Source organism: Bactrocera neohumeralis, chromosome 2 (genome assembly GCF_024586455.1).
Source record: "Bactrocera neohumeralis isolate Rockhampton chromosome 2, APGP_CSIRO_Bneo_wtdbg2-racon-allhic-juicebox.fasta_v2, whole genome shotgun sequence".
NCBI classification, from domain to species: Eukaryota; Metazoa; Arthropoda; class Insecta; order Diptera; family Tephritidae; genus Bactrocera; species Bactrocera neohumeralis.
In genome coordinates this window covers 10,103,665-10,127,101 of record NC_065919.1, presented here as the reverse complement: position 1 = coordinate 10,127,101, position 23,437 = coordinate 10,103,665, and the positions used below count along the sequence as shown (strand labels likewise).

The following is a 23,437-nucleotide window of genomic DNA, read 5'->3' as shown; positions in this document are numbered from 1 at the left end:
CGAGGCCGTCGAGTTCTGTTTACACCTTTGTGTGTGATTTTGCCGCCGACAACTTTTCAAATTCACTTCGCTCAGTACTGAGTACAGCCGCATTCATATTTCAGCGCGTTCGAGCGACAGTTGCGTTTTGGTCGCTTTTCTATGACGGCGCTGGCTAATTTGAATATGTGCGCACTCTCGTCTGTTCTGTGAAAACGTGTTTTACGACGCGTCACGCAAGCAACGGGCAACTGAGCAGAGTTGTGTATGGAAAATTTGCTTAAAAATTCTCTATTAGGCTCTCCTTTTGTTGGGTTATGACTAATTGCTTGCGCACATACCTATATCTATCAGTCAATAGCAATTATTTTCCACATTTTACAATCATAATTATTTCTGGTGGCTCTTTTCATCAGTTTGCTGTATTTTCGATTATCGCGTCGTGAAATTAACATGCATGCACTTTGCCTTTGATTCGCATGCGTTCGCCTATAATGATGACTAGTTGTTTTGTGTTTTGCCTCTTCACACCAAGCGCGCATTGCTACAGGGGCGGCGCGCGGCAGCGATGTCTATTGAATTGCTTGCTGGTTATGCGCGTGTTTTACTGCGCATGCGCGCAACGCGCAGTGCGTGACCGTACATTTTTATTTTCCAAATGTCAAATCCGACCAACCACAAACATACATACCCACGCATGCACATAACGCTACATATCCAAATGGAGTTGGTTAAACACATGTAATAATTTCACATTTCATTTATGGTATAATACAAATGTATGCATATGATTTGCCTGGTCATTTGTTTATAAGTTATCGCTTTTGTAAGCATTTGTAGTGCGCCGCTTCACAACTAAATTGGGCGCGGTTTCGACAGAGTGCTGGATGATTAGTCGTAAATGCGCGTGCAACCCCTTTTCCACGAGCAAGCGCGTATCGCGTCCGCTGGAGCTGCGCGCTCAGGTGCTGCGTTGCGATGTGTGCGTGGGCATTACGCAAGACAGCATGTGGTCAGCGCGGCGCGTTGTCTGCCCTTTGGCCAATAATTGCTGTGAATTGCCGTCGAGTGGCTTGCTGTATGTGCGCCGTGTTATGTACGCATGTACGTTTGTGTTTACTTTGTAGCTTAATTGTAAATTTCGCATTTGCCGCAGGCGAAATTTTGGAAAATAGTAAAAAAGTTATCATTAATTTATGCCAAAGTTTGTGCTGGGTCAGCGATTGCTCTTAATTGTTGCCAACTTGTCAAAGCGTCAAGGCGTCAAGTGTGCGTATCTTGGCAGATAACGGCGCAAGATTATGAAAACTTATTGAACAAGTAGTTGCGTCAGTGTACGCAGTACAGTAAGTCGCGGATATAGAAACTATAAAATTTTGCTCTCACGCTACTTTAACTATTTAACCTTCTTTTGTGCAACAAAATAATTTTATTTAAGTGTTTTTATTTTGTGTATTAATTTTATTATTTCTTTAATTTGTGTATTAATTTTATAATTTCTGAGTCAGTAAGTGTGCATAAATGCCGTCTTCGCCGTGCGCTTAAATCAATTCAAACCAAATTAACCTGATTTTTTGTCTTTCGGCTTATATCTATATTAGTTGAATATAAATTTATTGCAGCACTCAAAGTCTATTGGCTCAAAACTAATTGCAGTTTTAAGACTTCAAACTCGTTTAGCGACATAGCCACTTATTTCTTGCACGATTTATGTTGCTACAAATATTTATATCACGATTTTTTTTTAATTTGCATAAATGCAAGCCGTTTATAACCAAATTTTCCTTATATACGCTATACGGTTATCAGCTTTTATGGTTTACAATTTTAAACTTGGTTCAACAAAAATATAACTAACACACAGCAGAAGCTCCTAGTTTCCCTTTAGTTTTCCTTAAGCTGTCGTAATTCAATTCATCATTTGCCTGCGCGTTTCAAACCCGAAAATATAAACTACATAACTTTCACTGAAACACTAGAAAAAAAGCAATACAAACTACCCGAAACATTGTTGATAAAAATGCGAAACATAAATTACACACAACGCTTTTACACGTATGCTGGCTTTATTGGTCCAAGTTAGTGGATGCGCGGCACATAGCCACATAGAGGATGGTTGGTTGCAATTGTCAACAGAATAGTTAAGATTTAGCTGTGAATGCTTAAATCAACTTTTCAGCTCTGCGGTAAACGTTTTTTTAGCATTATTCTTTTTTCTTTACCCACCATTTGCATTGACAAGAACAGTGGTTTCCGATGGTGCCCGTTGGCATTATACTTTTATACAATATTGTGATTGGCTTAAGGTTTAAAAGGTCAATATAAATAAAAATACATAAATATGAATAACCTTTACAATTTTGTTGTAAATTTGGGACACATTGAAACTTTAACAGAAAATTAGCGATTCACGTTTAATGTCTTCAATCCACTCAAAACGGTTTCTCTGAAGCGGTTGTTTGAGTTTGCTGAATAGCCAGAAGTCACACGGAGCTAAATCAGTCGAACATGGTGTTTCTGGCACGATATTGGTTGAAAATTTGGCGAAAAACTTACGAAAAATCAATGCAGTATGCGACGGTGCATTATCGTGATGCAAAAGACTAGAGTTGTCGGCCCATAATGGCGGACTCTTTTCACGAATAGCTGAGCCTAAATGACGTCAAACGCTCAAATGGTATTGCTTGTTGACAGTTTTTCCGGTAGGAAGGAATTCGGAGTGCACCTTAACTCCATAATCAAAGAAAACTGCCAACATAGCCTTGATTTTTGAGCTGCTTTAACGTGGCTCTTTCGGCTTTGGCTCATCTTTGCCACGATATTCGGCCAGTTGATCGTCTATTTCCGGGTTGTAAGCATAGATCCAAGACTCGTCGGCAGAAATAATATGTTTCGTGACATCCTGGTAGTCGGAAAGCATTGCTTTACAGGTGTTAAGGCGTAAAAATTTAGTGATTTCACGTTTCTTATGCCCAAATGAACTTTCAAATTCGTTTTCACTGATCTTTCCGATATTTCAATAATGCTAGTGAGATCTCTGTCTGTTAATCGTCGATTCTCAAGCATCATTTCTTTTATTTTATTGACGTGTTGATCATCAGTGATGATTAGTTGAATATGACATTTGGCACAGATGTTGTTGACATTAAAAAGTCTTACTATTTTTTGCCTACAGTAGTACATCACAAATTAGAAAAGTTTACAAAAAATTCTTTGCTCAATCTAATTATAAAGATTTTCCAATTACTATAGATTGCATTCCTTTTTCTTTGTGCTTTATTACGCCCGTCAAAGTGATGAAATATATGCACGAGGTTAATCGAGATTTGGAGTTTCTTAAGTGTTTTGTTTGCAGGTATTGATGGTTTCACATTGGGACTCTTTTTGTAGGTGAGAGAATGACGAGAAAAGTCGGAAGGACAGTGGTGGGGCGGTACAATTTGCACGCTAGTACGCTGCTATATAATTACGGATTTCTTTTTATTTTGAAATTATTGCTATAGTTGTCAGACCAGGGTAGATAATTTTTGAGAAAAAAAAATCATAGTAGATTAAAATCCATTGGAAACGAAAGCTTAAATAGCTGAAACAAAAGAAAAAAGACTTTAAGGTTGATTTATAGAAGAGAAATGGTAGGGGCGTGGTTGAATTTTTAATGGCTTATATGAGCCCTTTAGAAAAACGTTATGTGCCAAAAGTTTATAAAATGAAAAACTTTTACAGCATTTGTTTTTGCAACTTTCCCATATAACCTCAAAATTATGTGAAAAATTCAAATATCTCAGATTTTCGGGAGAACATGTTTTTCCTTTCACGAAATTTGGTGTAAACTTACCCACTTATGTTCCAAATATACCTTATCTTTTTTTAATTTAAGATATGTATGCAAAAAACGTACAAGAATTTGAAAATGTGATGTGAAAAGGAATGCAGACAATGCTTCCACACAAATTGTCGCACACGTGTGAACGCAATTACCAACAACAAAAGTGAATTTGCCAAAGATGAGCAACAAAAGTGACCCTGTGTAAACGCTGCCTAAGTTTGTGGCGCTAAAAGCCCATGCAAATTCTATACATATTTACTTTGCTAATGCTAATATTATATTATATTTTTATGATGTCAGCATTAAAAATTAGCTGAAATGTTTTCTAAAATATTTGGTTGTATTTAATGACTTCAAGTAGTAAATATATTGAAGTAACCAATAGATTACACTAAGCACAACAAAGGTGCAACATTTTATGCATTGCATAAACTGCCTCTCGCCTTTACCCAATAACACACTTTTCTTAATTGTTGAGCTCTTTTGCTAAATTAACTCCGCAATTAAATGAAATGAAGAAACAATTAAGTTTATAGCAAATAAATTGCGAAATTATTCATAACCTGGTTAAGCAAGAAAATCACTTTAGCGACAAATGACAACGTTTATCGACAATAAAGAACCAGCACACATACACGAAGGCATACATACATGCAATTACATATGTACATACATACAATGACATATGTACATACATACTTAATGAATATATTGATTTGTTTGACTGATTGGAGCGCGATAATTGCGTCTGCGGCATGTTGCAACTGCCACTTATAAATATTTATTGGACGACACACATACATACATAGGCATGCGTATTAGTTTCAGAACGGGCAATGTGAAAAGTGATATGTGGAAATAAGCAACTAAATGCGTGAACAGGAAGAGCATGACTTGCTCTTTGTGTGCCGCAGCATCGCTCGTTCCTATAAAAAAAGAAAGTCCCCAAATACACACACACACATACAATCAAACAAATGGATATAATGCATTGCAAACTAATAATTTTATTCATTGTGCTCAATTGATGCACTAGGCTTTGCAACATTTAATTGCACCTGCAACAAGATACTGGCTCTCCGTCGCAACGTGCTTACACAGCACGCCTCGCCACCACTTAGCTTGCCACTTACCACTTTTGTTGCACATTTGTCACTTTTAACGATGTTAGTAGATCAGAAGCTACACTTAAAGGCTTCCAAGCGTCAACATACACACCCAGACAAGCAGAAACAGAAAAAAACATAAACAGAAACAGAAACATATTTAAGTCTGTTGTGTAGCACCGTTTAAATGAGTGCTCATTGACAGGTTTCCTTCATATTAATTATAGTTTGAACAGGGTTTGTAACAACTAGAAGCAAACTTCGAAGACCTTATAATATTGCGTAGTCGAAAAAGTCTTTTCGTATTTCTAATCGAATTTTAACTTATTTTTGATATTTGTACTAATAAATAAATACACAAATATGTAACATTTTGGTTGACCACTTTTTGCCATTATTCCGCTAGAGACATTGTTCCATAAGTGTAAAGCTTTCATCAATGTAAATCGAAATTTCGAAATTTCCAGAACGGAAGCGAGCGAACCATTGTTGTGCTACACAAACTGATATAGCATCGTCTCCGTAAACTTCACAAATTTCATTGGTGGTTTGCGTGGCATTCCCTTTTTTATTTAAAAATTTCAAAATTTAGCGAATTTCTTTATTATTTTCACTCATTTTTGAACAGCTGTAACTTTTTTTAACTTCCACGAATTTAATATTTTTTTTGGTTAAATGAAACTTAAAATCTCACCTTTACATTACCATATATCAGGTATGACACAATGTGATTGGTTGCACTGGAGATATACGACTGCAACGGCATTTATTGACAAAATACGAAAAGACTTTTTCGACTACCAATATTAACTGCAGAAAACACCTCCTTCCTGACAGGTGGTGAGTATAGCTGATTCGAGTAGGGAATGTAGTTATAACTCTGGTGGGCCTCGTGCAATGAACACATTTTCATTCATTCATCACTTCAAATTGAAACTAAGCTTTATCAGCTTAGGCAGCTGCGTACGCTGGCATGTATTACATAGCATAAGCATGCGTGTCGCTGCTGCGCTTTCTGCTGGTGCTTCGGCTGTTTTACGCAATAAACGCCGTTAATTGCCTTTGGATAATTTTTTCCTGGTTTCTTGTGATAAATCGGCTGCTGGCCGCAAGTAAGTTGAGTGACGACATTTGTCAGCGACTGTTGCTGCAAAGGCAGCTGCATAAGCACACAAGCTTGTCGTAGCAACAGGTCTGCAAAAAGTGGGTCTCTAGTGCCGAACCAAGCCTGCCTACTAATAAGCAGTAATAAGCATGCGGCCGGGCAGCTGTGCGCCATTTAGTATTGCAAGTGCCAGTTAAATAAATTATTTGAAAGAATTCGAATTCTTTTGGCGCAATAAACTAATGTATTAACAGATATTTTAAGACATATAACTCAATGCATTACAAGACATTTTATGATGTTTAAATATAGTTTTTAAAAATTTAATATTTTTTTGGTTAAATGAAACTTAAAATCTCAACTTTCCAACTCTGTATGGTATGACACTATGTGATTGGTATGCGACTGCAACGACATTTACTGGCAAAATACGCAAATACTTTTTCGACTAGCCAATATATTATATGGTGAGGCTGTGCTGAGTTTGCACAATTATGTAAGACGTCCCCCACAAATAATTTTTTGCATTTTTGGCTGCTCACTGTGCTTATCTTGATAGGGGGCAGTACTACCACACTTTTCCCACCAAAAAAGTCGTTCATAAAAGTCGATTATGGTTGGCAGCGAAAATACTTATGTCCGTTATGGCGAGATATCGAAGAAAATAAATTGCATTAATCGCGGCATAATTTCATTTCTAGTCACTAACAGCAGCGGAAAGTAGCTGCCGGTGTGAAAAAATCGCAGAAGTGAGCCAGTCAGTGGTTTTTACACACTTCCAGTTGGCGAAATCGCAAGTTACATAGCTACACCGGCAGTAATTTCTTTAGCATGAAAGCTGCACGCCCGTTTTCTATTCACAGCCCTTAATAAACTCTTAATATCCGCTTACTTAATGCCATGATTTAGCTAAGCACCCGCATTATTGGCGTATATTTCAACAAATGGTGCTAGCAATTGAGAGGTGGTGCGACTGCTACGCATTTAAGCACCCTGTGGCTGGTTAAATGTTGTTTGCGGCACTACTTGCTGCAAGTGCACTTAAAAGCAAAAACCTGTTGCCAAAAAGAAAACCCACAAAATCTGCCTGCCACAGTCAGGTGAGCAGCAAGCAAGGTGCGCAGGAGAAAGTTCTTGTATCTTTCAAGTTGTATCAGCAAGCAAGCAACATAGCAGCGACTGAAAGATGCCGCTAATAAAAAGGCGAAAAAAATTTGTTAAATGAATGAACACGCAGCAGCGTTCATACTTACAGCTGTACTAAAGCAAAATTAAGATAAATGCAAAGCCAGAACGCGCTTGGCACTATTTGATTTTTCGGCACTTGCGGCTGCTGCTGTTGTTGTTGCTGCTGCTGCTGGCAAATGCGGCGTTTACTTTCGCTTTTCGCTTTTACAATAATGCCAATTAGCTGGTTTTGGTCCAGCAAAAATGTTGTATGTGTTATAAGAAGCTGAACCTATGGAGGAAAGTTTATATTGAAATTAAAAATTTGGTGCAGCTGTTTGTAGATAGATAAACTTTGCGGTAAATGCCTCGCTAGTATATGGAAAATTGAATCTTACTGGCCCATCCCAATTATTTTTAATAACTACCTGTGCTTGTCTGTGCCGGAATATAGTATAATATATAATTACTTTGGCAAGCGGGCATAATTGCAGTCGCTGGCTTTTAAGTTACATATGTGTGTAAGATGCCATGAATTTGTATGTGTGTATGTATGATATATGTATGTAGTTTGTTCAGCTGATATTTGTATAATCTTACTGACCTTATGCGTATTCGTGTTCACTGAGCATTCATAAATTAACAAGTGACGTGAGCTATATAGAGTTAGAAGGCCCAAAAAGTGCGAAATCTCCAGAATTTTTGCTGAGAAAACTTTTAAATTTTTTGTTTCAAAAATTTTTACACATATTTTGGTATCTTTTAATTGTTTTTAAGATATATTAGTAGTAAAATTATTTATTTGGAAAGGATCTACAGCTGATCTCCGGGAGCTCCTCTCAAAAAAGACGTTTCGAGATGACCACCATAACTCTGAACTGGATGCTCTGAAAATCAAAAACCAAACAGATTTCGCTAAAGTAATGTTGAATCCAGTAATTAATCGAAGGAATAAGAAAAATACAATTTTTTGACAAAATGGCAATTTCTAAAAAAAAAAAACGATTTTTGACCAAAATTTCGGCTTTAATTTGATTATAAAAAATATATTTGGTGGTGAGAAAAAATCATCGTTTTATTAATGAAAAACATATTTGTGACTTATCTTTGAGGTTTTCGACGATTTCGAAATGAGCAGCTTTTTGATTTGATGTCTTTCATTTATATATGTATACACTTTACAGGGTCTCCGTAGTTTCTTTCTGGCTGCTACAAACTTCGTGGCAAACTTAATATACCCAGTTCCTGGTATAATAAAATATGTGGTTTGTAATAAAGTAACTTTTCATGAAAATATGCTTAATCCGCACAGCACACTGTCAGCTCGCTCACTCAAGTAATTCACGCTTCAAAATGGCTAAGCTAGTGAAGACGGCAGCTCAAAAGTAGCGTCGAGCAACAAATCACTCAAATGAGCCGGTCATCGTTTTGCATATATTTTTATATACTTATGAATATTAAAATGCAACTTTAATGCTGCATGTATGAGTATGAAATGTGTACATACATTTTTTATAAAATAAATTTTCTCAACTGTCTGGTTCTATACTCCTATACTAGTACGTTAAAAAAATATATCATTGTCATATAAAAGCCGCAAATAAAGCTTTTGTTTCTCTTCTTGTTCTTATTGTATTTGCTTATTTCATTATTGCTAATTCTCCCTAATATGTAAGCGTTGCTGGTCATTGCACAAACCAGCAGCCAATAAAGTGTCGATTTTGCCCGAAAGGGTTGTCACGCTGAAGATGTTGTGTGCAGCTCCGGTTTCAGCTGGTACAAGCGCTGATCGAGAAATTGCAACCGCAGCAAGTGTAGATGTTTGGATTAAACCTGCAGTGTTGTATGGTGTAATACATAGCGGATGTTGCTGTATGGATTTGCGGTACATTTTGTGAAATCGATTATTTTGTGACGCTCACGACATGGCACTTAATGCTCTCAAATTTAAGTGAATGAGAAAAAAATTTGAAATTAATCCATTTCATTTTGTTGTATAAAAAACGTTTTTGAAAATTTTAGCAACAAAAACTCTCATCGCTTTCATGGCATTTAATAAGCTACAATACTAACTTAAATACCTGAAGTCTCAAAACCTTCCAGTTTTACTTTAATAATGAATAATTCATTATAAGAATCGAAGAAGCAGTCGTCGCAATCGCTCCCCTCACTGTTGACACTCATAACTTCGAAATCGCAGATAATTTAGTATATCTTGCCACCAGTGTTAACACCAACAACAATGCTAGCCTCGAAATCCAACGCAGAATGACTCTTACCAACAGGTGCTACTTCGGACTGAGTAGGCAATTGAGAAGAGAAGTCCTCTCTCGACAACAAGGACCAAACTCTACAAGTTACTGATCACACTCATCAAACCCGTCCTGCTATATGGTGCAGAGGCATGAAAGATGACAACAGCTGCTGAGTCGGCGTTACGAGTTTTCGAGAGAAAAGTTCTGCGGCGGATTTATGGACCTTTCTGCTTTGGCCCCGGCAAATATCGCATACGATGACATTGACGTAGTTCAACGAATTAAGCTTGACGAGCGCAGTTCAAAAATTTAATACAAAATATGCACGGAATAATGTTTGAACTTCGTCAATTGTAAAAAATAATTGAAATCGAAAATGAAATTGGAGACACCCTGTATAAACAGTTATTTTACTTAATTAGGCTTACGCTTCAATTACCCAATTGCTTCTAATAACATGAGTCCACGCAAACTATGAGACGCTAATTTCATTCGATGAAAATTAATCGATATAAAGGTTAATTTGTCTCCAGATAATATCTGAATCCACTTGCAGCCGTGACTGTCACAGCCATTAAAATAATTATACCATATTACCACTTAAAACTACTCTTTACACGGCTTTTTTAATTAAATTTTCTGTGCGGAAAACAGCTTCGAGACTTGCTTTCGCAGAGGTTGTCGTCCTTCCGTTCACTGATCTTTCGATTGACTACAATGTGACCTCACTGAATAAGTAGTCATAAATTAACGAATTAAAATCTGCAGAAAAAAATTAAATAGGAAAATACCTTGCCATTACGCTTTCTGCGTAATTTGTAGTTATGAGAATCCAACGCGCCCCTAACAAAATATTTTCAAATATTTTCACGTATTACCGCCTGCCACAGAAAGAAACCAGTAAAAGTTCAACAACTGAACTATAATTTGTAGACACAAAAGTGTATACATATGTAGTATATAGCGAAGGCATGCCAACCCAGTTGGAAATGCTGGGCATACTGTACAGTATATAAGACAAGAGCTGTCGGCCCGCAATTCCAATCTCTTTTTACGAATAGCTTCGCCAAATGACGCAAAACACTCAAATAGTGTTCCTTGTTGAGAGTTTGACCAGTCGGAAGGTATTCAGAGTTCAACGCAACTCGATAATCGAAGATAACTGTCAATATAACCTTGATTTTTGCCCAGTTTTGACGTGTTTTTTGTCTCCGGCTCACTTTTGCCACGATATTTGACTTGAATCGGTAGTAGTTGGATGCAAAAAATGTGTGTATAAGTTTTGTATGCACCGAAGCCATCAGGCTTGCATTGTGTGCCTAAAATCTCCGAATATTTTCATTAGCAGGAAGATGTGCATCAGCTATGTTCGATCACGAAAGCCACTTCAGTGATTATAGGAGTCAGCGCTTAGTAGTTGGAGGTTGAGATTGAGGTCAGAGAGCTTTTAAGGTGACACTTCATGCATCTAGAGTTAATATATTTAGAAATATATATCATATTTCTTCTATTATTACTTGTATATTGCACAGCTGATCTCTTTGGTCTTTGTTCCTGCGGGGCATGTTTGCGAATGTTCTTGCATATTAAGACAGACCTTAGCAAGCAATATTAACGCTTTGCAAGAGTCACTGTTTATAAAAAGTAACAAATGTTAATGTGTTATTGTTGTAATAACTCTAAGCTTGTGTGCTTAGAATTTTAAATGGCAAAGCAAGTATAAAAGAAATAAATGATATTAAAAAAGTGCGCTAAAGAGCGGACATTTGCAGTGGTAATAATCATTTATACATACTCGTTTATACCTACAATACAAATAGCAAATAAATAGTGATTACTTTGTACCTGTATGTCTGAAATTTTATAGGTACGATTAATGTGCTTGCTTTCTTCTACATTTTTATGCCTAACAGCGCCAAATTATCACTTCAAATTGATCTACCGGCTTGCAAACGTGTTGCGCATGCGCAAAGCGCAGACAATTACCCACTCAAGTAACGTATGTACACTTGTACTCTTACATATTTATATGCATATATATATATGTGTGTATGTATCGAAGTAAATATATTTATACAAACAATATCGAGCGTCTATTTAATTTTATGCCCTTAAGCTTGTTTTTTGTGTAAGAATATTTTATTTTTTATGTTTTGTGGTGTCAATAAGTGTGCGCGGGGAGAGCTAATGGACTTTCCCGTTTTCAATGCTTGATGCATGCGCTTGATAAGCGTGTTGCGTGTTCTTTGTTACTCAAATTTTTGAATTCTTTGCACTACATTGCTGTTTCATTTCTTTGCCTATTCAAGACCAGTATCAATAAAATGAAAATATTTGCCACCAGTTACAGTTAACTTTTGCATATATTCATTCGGTGTTCTGATTGCGTAACGATCGCTTTTTTAAAGATTTATGCTTTTGCTTTTATGGTCGATACTTCACTTGACAAGTGTACGCGCCTAGCATGCGACAGTGTCGAGCCAGAGCTGCCAACGACCCAAACAATTGTTTTATTGAATTCTGATATGTTGGTGGTTGACAAAAGAGTACACGGAAAGTAATCCCCACAAGATGTAACAGACTTATGCCAACGATTTTTTCAGTCCCCGAAACGCTTTTCATAAGCACCTTTTTTGGGATGGCCTTCTGCTTCTCCAGCGAATTTGTTTTTATCACTTCGACCGACTGAAAACGGGTTTCACGGATTGGGAATTTCAGTTTTGGGGAACAAGAGAAAATCACACGGAGCCATATCTGGTGAATACGTTGGTTCATCGATGGTATTTATTGCGTTTTTGGCTTAAAATTCGATCAAAATCGTACTCTTTAAAAAAAAATTAAGCTTTATCGAGACAAGTCGAGCAAGAACGATTTTCATACACAAAATATCCACCAAATTCATTCCGAACGGACTCGCGAGAGACGTGGAGCTCTCTTGCCATCTCTCCAACATGTTCCTGAATGTAATTGAATTACAATTTCCGGTTGCCTTTTTGCTCCAATGTATATATATAATGTAATCTTAAGAAGTGGATATTGAGGGTATTTTACGTTTATAATTCTATTTTAATATCTTTAAAATATTTTCAAGAAAGCTTATGTTTCGCTTCTTCATTGCCGAAAAGTGAATAGGCACAAAAGCCGGAAATACTGTCCACACAGTGGAGTGCAGGAAGTGCAGCGTGTAGGTGACACCCATGAGTTGAATTGCATAATCTCTTTAAATGTTATTTAACCCATAGGATATATAAAAATGAACGTAAGCGCATATCCACCTATAAACCCACATTCACACAGCTACAAATATTTGTATGCCCGCTAGTCTGCCTATGTGAATGCTGTAAGTCAGTGGATGCATGAAATTTAATCGCTCGGACGCTGTGCGCTCTTGGCCTGGTCATTACAATGTTTGCCTCAGATTATGGCTAATAAAATAGTTAATTAAATTTGTATTGCTACCTCATTGCTCTTCACACCTTCAACGGCTGCGTCCTACAAACATATACCTACACATACACTTGCGTAAACATACCAATACATAAATAAGCATGTGTGTGTGTGTGTTAGATTTTGCATAAGACGCTACACACTTGGCGAGGTGTCATATGGCCACTGTCTGCCGCCGTCCGCACGTTGTTGTTGTTGCGTTGCGCTTGCATTGTAAGCGATATCTACTAGCGAGCGGCCAAAATGCGACGCGCGGCTGCTGTGACGCTTTCATTACACACACTCGTACAACTGCATATACATATGGGTAAATATGTTATAACAAAATATTGCATTAACATCCGGTGTGCATAATATTAGCAAATTTTGCTCTTCATGCTGGCCACACGTGAGGTAAAAAGTAGAGTGGAGCGCGAAACAAAGCAGCGTTTAAAAGTAGGTTTGCACTTTTGTGCCACGCTATACGGTATGCTGGCATGTAAATAAGCCAAGAAAAGTATTATATTTGTTATATAAATACTTAGTTATTAGAGACAGCAGCTGCCTTCCCCATTATCTTTTGCCACTGCCACACTGTGCAGACTGTCACCGAGTTATTATTAAACACGCGTTGTTTTTTTTTTTTTGTTCATATATCTGATCTGCGGTGTTGCTGCAGCGGCTGGGGCGCGTGCCAATTTCCGCTGAGGGCGTGTCAGTTGCGGTTGTGATGCGTCAAATTTGAAGTGCAACAATGTATATGCATTAGGGTGGGTTAAAAAACAAATATTTTTTTGGTTTGTTACGCTGAAAAATTGGTACTTAAACTGCTCTAAGGAAAACTCTCAAAGTTTGAACTATTAATTGTAACGGAAAGGTGGAAAGATAAGGCGGAGCGAGTTAAAGTTTTCTATTTTCTACCTTTTTTTTAGCTGGTATTTTAGTAGAGTAGTAACTTTCCTATAAAGCTGTGAGTTCTGCAATTTTTTTTCTATATATTTTATTTATAATCTATCTGAAGACAATCAACAAATTTTATAAAACATAACAACAGGATTGATTGAGCTCCATTGAGACTAAACAATATATTCTTCATTAAAATAATTTGCTAAAAATATTTTTAAAACTATTTAAAATCCTGTTGTTCATTCAGTTATAAAATGAGGAGAGGAATATATAAGAAGAAAAAATTTGCCTTAAAATAATCAAAATTTCAATCATAATAATATTGAACAGTTAAGCTTTCGAAAAAGCATTCAATTTCCTACAAAATCTTTGCAACGAGATTTTTTAAAACTAAAAGGTGAAGCATTTAAAGGTTTTTGTATCATTCGAAAGATTTTTTTATCAATCGGAAGAATATGCTTTGGCATTTATTTTTTGAAAATTAACTATTTCAAATGTTGGCCGCGGCTACGCCTCAGCTGGTACATCCGTTGAGTTCAATTTTCGATGCATTTCGACTGGTAACTGGCTAAAGACACGCGTGTTGTTTTGCTCTAAAGCTTAAATGGAAGCAGGATTGTCCGCATAGACTTTAGACTTTACATATCCCCACAGGGAAAAGTCTACCGGTGTGTTATCTCACGATCTTGGTGGCCAATCGACCGGCCCAAAACGTGAAATTATCTGCTCACCAAAGTGTTCTCTCAATAAATTCATTGATTGATGAGATGCGTGAGAAGTGGCGACATCTTGTTGAAACCAAACACGAACACAGAACATGAGCTCCAATTTCTAGCATCAAATAGTCGCTTATGATGGTGCGATAACGGTCGCCATTGAACGATCAAAATTACGTTACGTTTTCATCGGCATCGTTTATGATATATATGTATGTACCGATGATTCCACCGACCCTCATACCACACCAAACTGTTTTTTTTTCTGAATGAAATGGCAGGCCTTGCATCTCTTCAGCTTGCTCTACGTACCGAATAAGGCAATTTTGCTTTTTTACATACCCATTGAGCCAGAAATGAGCCTCATCGCAGAACAAAATTTGGCTTGAAAACGTCGGATCTTCTTGGAACCTTTCACGAGACCATAGAGCGAAGCGATGTTGCTAGGGAAGGTCGAGCAGCTTGAGTTCTTCGACGTAAAATGCTCCAGGTCGTTCCATACATTAATCCGAGTTGCTGCGAACGAGTCTCCACAGTCATCGTGTACACACTCAGCCACGTCTGCTATATTTACAAAGCGAAACAAAACTTTATTTTTTTGACCCACCCTAATATACATGTACCTACAGACATATACATATGTGAGATGCTGTCGCATGCACACATAGTCAGTCCACCTTTCTGCACCGAACTGTGTAGCTGTGTGTTAAGAAATTTTTGTACTAATGCAGAACAAATTGCTTGCGAAAAACAAAAGCACCCCTGCCACATTTTCATTTTTAAATATCCGAATTTGTATATTTTTGTATGTATGTATGTGTATATATGTAAGCTTATATGCCATTTAAACTGTATGATACAGCGCTCGTGGCCTTAGTAACCCTTCTCACTTAGCGGTAAATACGAAAATTCTCCGTCGCTTCGTCGCAGTTGAGTAAGCTCCCTTTTCTCAGCTCATGCTAGTTGTCAGTCTAAATATATTCTCGAAGAAAACAAATGTGGTTGCCATTGCGTGCATTTTTAATTAACTGCTGCCGCACGTGGCACACCTCAGCCATATGAAACCCCCACTAATTCTAAAAAATAACGCATTTGTGGAAACGGCAGTGTTTAAGGAATCATAATTGTAAGACGCTTAAGTTTAAGCAAGCGTTAAAACGATCTTTCTGCTACTGTTTCACATTTCAAATCCAACCAAATTTTTTGAATGTCGTCTATCATGTATTCCTATAATGGTAATGCTTTATGAACCACTGGAAAATATTAAAAAAAAATTTAAGGCGCATCTAATTCAATATCGTTATGAAGAAGAAGAACAGTCTGCTTATATCTTTTCTTAGAAAGCGCGATCGCTGAGTGTAACAAGTGCAGTCTACAGCTCGGGACCACTTGTGGTCCTTCGGAGTTGGCGCTTGCGGTAGAGCATAGTACTTCCGCCTGCTCTCAATGATAATGCCTATAAAAATCTTATAAAGCAGAGTCCCCGCGTTAGCGGTTTTGAGTGCTTGGCACTCTCACTTCTTAGCGTTCGCGCGCAGTGCACCATATCGGTTGCCAGTAACCCACATAGTCAATGCATAAATTTGTAGTTGCTTTGCTGCTCTGGCGATGACACCATTTTGGCAGCTTCGAAAGCCAACAGCGGATCTAAGCTGCCCGCCTGTGTCGCCCAGCCCAAAATCAGGCATGCAAGAAGTAGAAACAACCGGCTCTTGTAAATATTATATTAGTAAACACAACAACAACCACGTGTCTACGAAGAAACACTATGTAGCGGCCTCCAAAGAAGAAAGACAGCAATTTCCTTTTCGGTGCAACTGACTATTTAAGGTGGAAGCAAATTGTTGTCGTTGGCAATTTTCTTCAACTGCCTTGGCGGAACAGTGGAACAAATGCAGCCAAGCGAGAAATTTGCGCAGAACACTGACACTCCCAAGCGGCGGATGGGCGGATGCCAATTTGGATAATGCGACAACTTTTAACTGAGAGATGTGAAAATATAAATACACATATACTTGTATATATGTACAAATTGTATATACATACTATATATGTTTATTTAGACACTTTATTTGAAAGAAAAAAAGTATTTTTCTTATGAAATCGATATGTATTTTAAATATTTGAACGCCGACTTCTATGAGGCTTGGTCTGCATTGCATGCAGTGATGCATAGACAAATATCGTAAAATGGGTACTTAGCTATCCTAAGCTTACATAGTTTGACTTTTATATTTTAGGATTTCGCATAACTAGTTTTGCAACTTCGGAACTCAATACTTTATAGTAAAGTTTGGCATTATTGAGGGTATACATACGGTCGCTACTTGTATTGTTCACAGTAACTAAAAATATTTATATCGATAAAAAAGGAAATAAATTCTTTTCTACAATTTTCGATGTGTATTAATTAATTCAGCAATAATGATTCGATGAACCAAGGAGTAGTGCTTGTTGCTGTTATGGCTGTTATGTTATGACTAGAGGACGACTGTCGTGAAAGTCATCCAAAATCACTTGTTGTCCCGGAAACTTGCTGTGCGCAAACAGATATTGCAAGATCGTTATGTGACTTGTTGTGAGATCGAGACTCAGGTAGAGAGGTATTGCTGGGATCAGCATAGATTCAATATTGCGTGAACATGTGACAGTAAACAACTATTTTGTTCACGTTGGATCCCACACAATTTGTCAATCGCTCAAAAAGAGGCTCGAAACACGTCTATGCGTATGAGCCCGAAAGTAAAGCACAGTAGACTGTAGGGGTATTTCAAGATGAGCTGAATCCAAAAAATTGTTCGCGCACGAAGCACTCCCAGCAAATTCTCACTCTTCACCGCGACAATGCGAGCTCTCACAGATCGCTCTCAGTGTGAAACAACTGCATTTTTGAGCTCACAAAGGCCTGACTTGGCAACGATTGACTTCTTTTCATACCCATACGTAAGAAATAAAAGAAGAGGTCAACGTTTTTCGACATCTGAAGATGCGGTTGATACGTTTAGTATGCATGTTTTGGCGATATCTCAAAGTGAGTGGCAAAAATACTGCGACAATTAGTTCAAAATCATATGAAAGTGTATTTGCTATGATTAAATGTTTTTTTTTATTATCTAAATAGAAAAGACAATCCTCGTCGATATCCTCCGAGATAAAGTTCACATAAATAATTTTTTATATAAATTCTTTATTTCTGTGACAGTTCTCTTTCGATAACTTAATACTCTACGTACATTTCCCACAGGGTCTTATCACTACTTCGGTGATAGCTTCTGAGATAAGCCATTGAGTAGTAAAGTGAATCTGCTAATTTTTATATATAGCATTTTAAATCAGTATATATACATACATACATATATATATATATAATATATATACATATATACATATATATATATATATATATATATATATATATATATATATACAATATATATAAACATACATATATACAGGTGTGTATTTATGCCGCAGTTCTGTCAGCTCATAGCCATCAGCTAAAGGTGCAACTTGCTGGGCAGCATCTCAGCCTTTCGGTGCACCATGCGATTGACTCAGTGATTTCCTGAATGACTGCATTTGGACTGATGTGTGCTGACGGGCGGCGTGCTGGAGACACAAATTTCTATTTCAGGCAAAACAAGAATTTTCGTTGAGAAAATCGAAATTGTTTCTAACTAAAGGAAAAGCGAATGCATTTACATTTACGGTTTATGGCCAGCGGACGATCAAGCGTAAAATCTCATGCTTGAGCTTGTGAATAAGTGCGAGTGTCATTCGTGCACAGCCTTCGGGGAAGTAGCTGTTTAACTGTGAATTGTTGATAACTGGCGGCCCGCACCGGGTGCTGCGCAACGGAATTGACTACTAAATGCTGGTTGTTGTGTCTGTCGTTATTGTGGCACTTGTTGTTTTGTTTGCTGTTATTGCAGATGGAGAAAATTCTATTGAGCTTTCATTGATTCTTCAATGCGCTTGCCGCAAATGGTTATTGCTGCCACTGGCAATAGGCCGATAACGCAGTGACTACTTAAGCGGTGAAACTTTTTGCAGCAACCAAGCCAACTGACGCTATTGACTTCCTTGCGTTGTGCGTTGCACCGTTTTTGGTCATTGACAATGACAGAGTATCGTTTAGTTGAATAAAGGAAAGGCGAAATTTACTTAAAATGAAATGAGTTTCTTATTTTGGTATTTTCCTTTGTGGTTTGCGGGAAATAATTTATGAATGAGACAGTTACAATTGAAAGTAAGTGGTTAGATCGAACTCAAATGCTCATGCAATGCTGTCTTAATGCTGTCTTCAATGACCCAGTTGTGTATTCTTTTGTTGGTCCGTGGTTGTTGGCCACACCTGCAGTTTTTACTTTGCGTATGCAATGTACATAGAGGGTTGCTTCGGTTTTTGGGTTCTAAAAATGTATTTGAACCCTTTTTTTTTGTTTGTTTATTGTTTAGAAATATTCATGTAGCTAAAATACATATTATACAGTTTCAGTATAAAGTATATATATAATTTAGAAAATGCGTACAAATATATTTTTAACGAAACAATTTTTCTTTACTTTCTAATTCCAGGTGAGTTGATAATGCGATGTACCACCATATTTGTTAGTGTAAGTCCAACTTTATATTTTTTTTTATAATATTATATAAGAAATTTTCTACTGTTACAAAATATTGCTAATCGTTATTGATATAGAGTTGCATACATACTTGCATATCAAAGTGATTAGGATGAACTGAGTTCCGGATGTCAGCCTGTGGTTCCCTTCCTTCGTCCATATGTTCACGCAAGCGTTGACTTGACTAAAAATTCGGATATCTTATAGGTTTAATGCACATAGCTCAGGTGCATGGACCAAATCGGTTGATAACCACGCCCACTACCGGTTTTAAATGTCAAAATCGGCTTATAAAATTTAAAGCCCATTAACGAATATGTGGATCTCATGGCCTATGACAGACTTTATGCCGAAAATATCGGTCAATATGTGCAGCATCTCAACGAAACGACAAGAGCATAATTTTTTAGTAAGAAAGTGCTTAGGATGGAGCCTTGTGTAGAAGCTCGCGCAAATGAGGAAAGTTCTCTGATCGCCGTTCACTTGAAAGTGGCTAGAAACGATGCTTTTACATTTGGCTCAAGCAGCTCACTACTTTTGGTCTTAGATCAAGTATCCTCTGGGTAGCCAAAGAACATCTGTTTGAAGGCGAGTAAAAGTGAGAAGGCGAAACATTCCCTACCCAGGGTTGTGCGCTGGGCTTGGGAGCCGCTACGTAAAAAACCCTAGCAATAAAAAGATCGGCTATAACGGCTCTAAGCCAGTAAAGAAGAAGAAGAAAATATAAATATGTGAAATCCTTTATAACTAATATACACAAATTATAACCTACGCTAGACTTTATCTTTTCTAAACCATATTTATATGTATATCGTTCAATCACTAAGACATTTTAATGAAACTCAGAGAGCATATTTTTTCGCAATATTTTGCGTGTCAAAAAATTGGTGAAAATGGGTCAGTACTTACCTTAGCCCCTTATACCTAAAATGCATATATTCGAACTTCCGCTTGACTTTCAACCACACATTTCGTTTAAATCCATGAAGTATCTCACCTAAACGCAGAGAGCATATTTGCTGTTATATGTCTTAATATCAAAACAAATAAGATCGGCGCAGTACCAACCCCAGCTGCCATATACAAGTACATAATATACGAATTTCAAGTTTCGCGGTCTTCTTAAGGTATACAGCCGTTGACAGCTAATTAGAAACGCTCCCTTTTTTGTAGGTGTCTGATGAGTATAATGATAAAAAATTTTAATATACCGTTATTTATATTCCTAAAAGTCTTGCATTGTTCGTGTTACTCTATTTACTACTAAATTCACTCTGTTTTGTAGCTGTGAAGTTAAAGTTCTTTTAACTTTTTCCCAAATAGTAAATGCGTTACGATATAGAAGGTGAATTAAGTGCGACAGCTAATTAGAAACAGTTGTTTAAAGAATTAAAATTGCTTAAGGTATTAATTTTTGTTAATAATATTATTGATTTCTGGTAATGGTGTGTTTCAAAGTTGTGGCTTAAAATGTATTATTGAAGTTTTTTAATGGGGAAACGCTGCAGCTGTACACCTACCCTTCGCAGCTACATTTTTGACCTTCGTCGGTCTGGAAAGTTGTGTAAAGAAATTTCGAATAAGGTGAAATGCTCCAAAAAAATTGTTTTGAATGTCCTAAATGTCCTATAATGTTAAGCATATACAGAATTTTACAACTATTTTCAATATTGCACGCAAAGAAAAAATCCGAAAAACTTCAACAGAAATGTACCCCAAAATTAACACTATATCCCGAAGGGACCTAAAAATAGACTTCCACTAACATTCTACGTGAAATTCAAGATGAATATAATGGCCAACTATTCAAGCAAATAATTTGCCGGTGTTTGGTCGTATTTGGACTTCACGACAGAGAAGCACGAAAGAACCCACTTCTGACTAAAATTCGTAGAAATTCGTAGCTTTGTCTCTTATTAATCTTGGACAACAAATCAATGGCAGTGTGTTGTTTGGAGCGATGTAACCAAAGTTAATCGCATAGATTCTGATGGTCAAAGGTATGTTCGTCGACCAATCTGTCAAGGATTTGATTCACGCTATGTTTCACGCGTAGTGAAGCAAGGTGGAAGATCAATCATGGTGTGGGAATTTTTTCCCTGGAATGGTGTAAGTGCGCTTCATACGATTGATGGAATTTTAAACAACTAGAAATACGTCGACATTCTAAAAAATGTTATTCTGCCATGGACTAAGGACAATTTGCCTGTTATATGGAAATTCCAACAAAATAACAATCCAAAGCATAGGAGAAAGTCATACAAAAGTTTTTCGTTGAAAATTCCATGAATTTTTTGGAGTGGCCTGAAGAGAACACATCTGGGTTGATATCAAAAAAGCTGTAGGTACCAAAAATATCACAAAAATGGAGGTCCTTTTTGATCAAATTAGGACGGCATGGCAACCAACACTAGTGGTGCGCTGTCAGAGTCTTATAACGTCAATACGCAATCGATGTTAAACAGTATTAAAGTAAAAGGGTTAAGTAACAAAATACGAACTGAAAGTAAGCAATTTTTTTAATAACAATATTTATTGCTCATAAAATATTTTCGTTTCTAATTAGCTGTCGCACTCAAATCGTTGATTCTACAGATTTTTGTTAAAATCTTAAAAAAAAAAAGATTTTTAATTAAAATGTTTACTATTAGAATTTAAGTTTAACGTAAGTTTCAATAAAATGTCAATCTATTGACAAAATACGAAAAGACTTTTTCGCCTACCCAATATTAAAACAAATCACTTTTGGCAGTTAATTAAATTGATTTGATTACAATTATCTCGCAACCGAAACAAAATGAAAGTCGTAGACTCACGCGCTTGTCATCACAATTCAATTAAAGTTTACATATATGCATTTGGTACTCATTTAAAGTCTTACCAATTTTCCTGGCGATTGCAATTCACTCTGCGACGCACAGCATTTACGTAACGCAACGTCGCTGCATTGCTTGAATGCGTGCTGAGCATCCGTTGCAGCGCGTGTTAATATGGCAACGAACAGTTATGTCGCATTGGCCAAATAACCGCGCAGCTAAAAACTAAAGAGCCGGGAATGGAAAGGTATGCCTCAATGCGTGCCACATGCCGCGCTGCATGAATGATTGACGCAATGATTGAATAGTCGTTGCAGGTTCGTTGAACTAATTTCGAACGCCTATAAATCAGCAAGCGAACACTGTTCCTGCAACACCAATTCGAGCGCATGTGTGGCTGTCCTAAAGTCGAAAGTTCCACAAACGGCGTTGTCTAATGAGGCAAATGTGCAAATTGAAATGGCAAATATTGCTAATTTTTGCACGAGCCACTCGTTGACTTATCGTATGCGACACGCAGCATTTCCTTTTTAGCTTTCAACAGGCGCGCACAGTTATGAAATATTTCTTATTGTTGTTGTGGCTTTTTGGCTATGTTGCACGCATATTCCCAATACTGTCGACGCGGTTTTAAGTCGCTGAGTGGTTTGCGCTTCACACTTTCACTTTCTTGATTTTTTGGTATGATGGTGTGACGCAAGTAAATAATCAGTGTTTAATTGATGACGAACCAACAAAGACCGGTGTTCCGCCTTTTGTGGATTGCTAATGTAAATAATTAATACTCGTAAGGTATAACTGTCATTTGTTGACATCACAAATTGGCCGAAGTTGCATGATTTCTTCTGCAGAAGAAGAGCAACGGCGCCACAGCAGCTGTTATTAGTGGGGAATGCTGTGCATTTCTCTTGAATTATGCAAAACAGTTAGCAGATTCACTCGGCACTTAAGTGTGACAAACGAAATTTAGCTTGCTGTAGCAAAAAACTGTTTTGAAAAATTAAAAAAAAAAAATAAAAATCTAAGATAAACACTACAAAGTGTTTGCTTTCGCAATTATCATGTTTACAACGGGTTTACAGCGAATTTCGATGTTTGCACAAATTTTGTAAGCATTTTCCACCGGCGCTTTTCGGCAGCAGCACAGCCGCCCGTAGAAGTGCTGCAATTGCAACCGCGCAGCATTCAACCGTTGCTGAACCAAATACATACAGCTACATATATTCATTGCCGTAATTCGACTTGCCAGCGTTTTAAGTGGCATGGATTGGTTTATTGTGGCGCTGCTGTAACTTTCTCACGCAGTCGACATGGGAATGTGTTAGTATTTATTGGCAATTTCCATTGCTACTCATTTTCCATTTTTTTCAACAGAATTTCTTTTCCATTTCTGCTTATTTATAACATTATTGCTTAGCCCATTTCTTCATTTCTCCACACTTGAATTCTGCTTTTGCTCGGCATCTAATCATACCGCTCGCACATTAATGCCTCGGGCTATTAGTGTTGT

At 37.2% G+C, this 23,437-nt stretch overlaps 1 protein-coding gene and 1 long non-coding RNA gene across 5 annotated transcripts in view; both read left to right on the top strand.

Moving 5' to 3' along the window:
- The window catches only part of LOC126767860 (uncharacterized), a 46,516-nt gene extending 27,412 nt beyond the window's left edge, over positions 1–19,104 (top strand). The window contains exon 3 of the long non-coding RNA XR_007669169.1: positions 19,065–19,104. This is a non-coding gene — a long non-coding RNA (uncharacterized LOC126767860). The remainder of the gene's footprint in view (positions 1–19,064) is intronic.
- The window catches only part of LOC126767817 (putative leucine-rich repeat-containing protein DDB_G0290503), a 139,421-nt gene that overhangs the window by 62,207 nt on the left and 53,777 nt on the right, over positions 1–23,437 (top strand). The gene's annotated exons all lie outside the window — the stretch shown is intronic.